This window comes from Tamandua tetradactyla, chromosome 11, assembly GCF_023851605.1.
Source record: "Tamandua tetradactyla isolate mTamTet1 chromosome 11, mTamTet1.pri, whole genome shotgun sequence".
Classification (NCBI taxonomy): domain Eukaryota; kingdom Metazoa; phylum Chordata; class Mammalia; order Pilosa; family Myrmecophagidae; genus Tamandua; species Tamandua tetradactyla.
Window position 1 is genome coordinate 63,757,596 of NC_135337.1, and position 3,850 is coordinate 63,761,445.

The following is a 3,850-nucleotide window of genomic DNA, read 5'->3' on the forward strand; positions in this document are numbered from 1 at the left end:
CATGGTGATGAATGCACAACTATGTGATGATATTGTGAGTCATTGATTGTGCTTCATGTATAGAATGTATGTGTGTGAAGATTTCTCAGTAAAAAAATTTTAAAAAAAGACAAGAAATTTGGCATTAGCCAATTTTCAAAACAGATCAAATTAAGTCTTTAAAGGGGGAAAAATACTTCCTGCAAAACAACAATAACAACAAACCCCACACCAAAACCTTTTAAAAAATTAAATTCTCAGGCACAGGTACTGCCGAACTTGGATGAACAAACTTCCAACCATCACATGAAAAGCAACTGCATCCCTCCTCCGGAATGTTTTCCTTTTAATCTTGGAAAGTAGGTCCTTACACGTGGTGCCCGTGAGAACTGCCATCACTATCTCTGCTTGCATTTGCATTTTTTGTTTGTTTTTGGTTTGCATGGGCAGGCACTGGATATCGAACCCGGGTCTCCCGCATGGCAGGCCAGAATTCTGCCTGCTGAGCCATCCTGACCCGTCCTGCACCTGCATTCTTGCAATCATCTCCTGCAGGTGGCAAAGTTCAGCTGCCTTTTCCAGCAAGATCTGGTCTTTATTCGGATCCTCACTCTCCACTTTCCTGCCTCCCCTTTGAGCCTCTCAGAAGGGAAGTTCTCATCGTGGGGGTCCTGGGTCACCTCCTGTAGGTCCTGCAAGTGGGTAAAGAGTATGCCTTCAGCTTCAGGGGGTGCTTGCGCTCTCGATTCTACACCTCCACGGGTCCCCACGGGTCCCCACGGGTAGAGGCGGCCTCTGACCTTCTTGCCTTTGACCTCCATCAACTGATTGGATGCGACCTCAGAAGAAGGAATGCTGGTCCTGAGAAACCCAGCCTCCTCTTAAAAATCCTCGTCCTCAGCTGATTCTGCATCAGGCGAATGATGGATTTCGATGCTAGGCTCTTCCATTTCATCCGGAATCCTCTTCTCGCGACGCTCCCACCCCTTCAGAGTCAGCTTGTCTGCCTTTGGCGATGACAGGCATGATGTTGACCTTGTGTGTCTCCTTCATGAACGCCACATCGGAAGGCTGAAGTCCGTGCCCGAAAGGTGAAATAAAACCAAGGCAGCCGTGCACTGGATTATCTATGATGCGCCGTTGATTCAACCCCCCCGGCGTCACGCAGGTGCCATTCAAACTGGTCTTCAGTGTAGGGGTCATGGGATTCGAACAGTCCCTGCGGGTGACGGCGCAGGGCAGCCGGGCGTGTCCCCCACGACCCCGCGCAGCTTCCCTCCTACCGCTTCGTCCTCAACCTTGGGAGCCTCGGTTTGGACAGTCCTTCCCACTGTCCCTGCTGCTGCACGTGCGAGTGTCCCCTTACACATCAGTCAAGAAAAGCCTGTTTATGAGTGCTGGTTTTCTCAGACCCGATTCACTGACCACCATTCGCATGAACCTGAAAACTTTCTTTTCAGGATTTTCAGTGCACTGGACTGGGAAGAGTTGCAAATCCAGCATATCCAGGAGTTTCATGGTTTGCACGCTGCGTTCCTTGCTTGGACATTTTTAATGAAGTTTCATCAATCGCAGATGACCGAAGACCAGTTGCCCCATCCTCTCTTAGTTACTAAAGCGTTTTACAGATCTTGACGTTTAGCCAGGCCATTCCCTTACACTATTCATTTTATTTAGGAGTGATATAGAAAATGATGGCATTGTTCTGCCTGTACCCCTTTGGCCGGTTTACGTTCTCCTGGGAACACTTCCTGATAAATCACTTTCACTTGTGTACCCCTATCAGGGTCCTCTGGGAACCTAACCTGTTTTTAGCACTTTGATATTCCACATAGATTTTAGAATCACTTTTCAGGTTATATGAAAGTGCTGTTGAGATTTTGTTTGGAATTTCAAAAACTGTATAGATCAGTTGGGGAGAGTTGTGGCTTTATGATAGTAAATGTTTTATCCATGCTTATGAAATATATTTCCACTTACAGGTCTTTAACAACTTTCAGTGAAGTTTTTATAATTTGCTGCATTCTGGTCTTGCATGCATTTTATTAGATTTATTCCTAGGTATCTTATCATTTTCATTGCTGTTGTAGGGGGTGGAGTTTTTCTCTCTTGTTTCAAATTATGCTAATTGTTTGTTGTTAATGTATAGATATGCAATTGATTTTTACTCTTGGTCCTATTTTTTTGTATGACTGGCAATTTAAAAAAGTAATCTACTGAGGTGAAATTCATATCACAGAAAATAAATTAATTTAAAGTGAATAATTTAGTATCATTTATTATATTCACAATGTTGTGCTCCCACTACCTGTATCTAGTTTCAGAATATTTCCATTGTTCCAAAATAAAACCCTTACACATTAATAAGTTTCTCCCCATTTCTCCTTCCCCCAGCCCCTGGCAACCACCAATCTGTGTTCTAGCTCTATGGATTATTATTCTGGATGATTTATATAAATGAAATCATGCAGTATGTGACCTTTGTTTCTGGTTTCTTGCAGTTGGCATGATGTTTTGAAGGTTCGCCCACATTATAACACATATCAGTACTTCCTATCTTTTATGACTGAATAATTTCAATTGTATGTAAATACCACCGTCTGTGTATCCATTTCATTGGTTGGTGGTCATCTGGGCTGTTTCCACCTTTTGACTATCAAGTTTTGTGCTGTTATGAGTATGTGAGCACATGTACTTGTTTGTGTTCAATGTTGGGGGGCATATGTGATGGTTTGAAGTTGTTATGTACTCCAGAAAAGATCACATTCTTAAATATAATCCCTTTTTGTGGGTGGGAACCCATTGTAAGGAGGATCTTTTGGTTAGTAAGATCTTAAATTAAGCTGTGGCCCACATTATTCAGGGTGGGTCTTAACCCTTTTACTGGAGTCCTTTATAAGAAAAGCTCAGAGAGAAAAGCCAGAGAAGCTAAAAGAGACAAAACACAGAAGCTAAGAGAAGAAGAAGAGAAGCAGAGAGAGAAGGACTCACACAGAAGCTCAGAAAGAAGTTCCAGACGCCCAGCAGATGTGCCATGTACCTTGCAAGTGGCAGAAGAGCCCAGGATCACCAGAGTCTGGTCTTTAGGGAGAAACTAGCCTGCGGTTGCCTTGATTTGGGCATTTTCACAGCATCAGAATTGTAAACCTACAAGTTAATAAATCCCCATTGTAAAAGCCAACCCATTTTTGGTATATTGCATTTCATCAGCTTTAGCAAATTAAAACAATTTGAGAGTGGAATTCTGGGATCATATGGTAATTCTATGTTTAATACTTTGAGGAATCACCAAAGAGTTTTCCACAGTGGCTGCATCATTTTACATTCTCACCAGCAATTCCTGAGGGTTCCAATTTCTTCATATCCTTTCAAACACTTATTTCACTTCTTTTCTTTCTTTCTTTCTTTTTGCCATCTTAGTGGGTGTGAGGTGGTACCGCAACATGATTTTGATTTGCATTTCCCTAATGTCTAATGACATTGAGCATCTTTTCATGTTTTTTGGCCATTTATGTATCTTTGGAGAAATGTTTGTCTAAGTACCTGCCCATTTTTAACTGGGTTGCTTGTTTTTGGTTATGTTGTAAGAGTTCTTTATATATTGTTGATACCAGACTGTCATCAGATAGTGATTTCCAAATATTTTCTCCCATTGTGTAGGCTGTATTTGCACTTTCTTAATACTGTCCATTGATGTGCAAAAGTTTTTAATGTTGATGAAATCCAATTTATCTATTTCTCCTTTGTTGCTCATGCTTTTGGTGTCATTTCTAAGCATCCATTGCCAAATAAAAGGCCATGAAGATTTTCTCCTAAGACTTTTATGGTCTTAGAAAAAAATCTTGTATTCAGGTTGTTAATCTGTATAGTA

The 3,850-nt window shown here is 41.7% G+C and overlaps 1 pseudogene; it reads right to left on the reverse strand.

Moving 5' to 3' along the window:
- Positions 1-346: 346 nt before the first annotated feature.
- LOC143649550 (septin-2-like) lies at positions 347-1,125 on the reverse strand (annotated as a pseudogene).
- Positions 1,126-3,850: the final 2,725 nt, after the last annotated feature.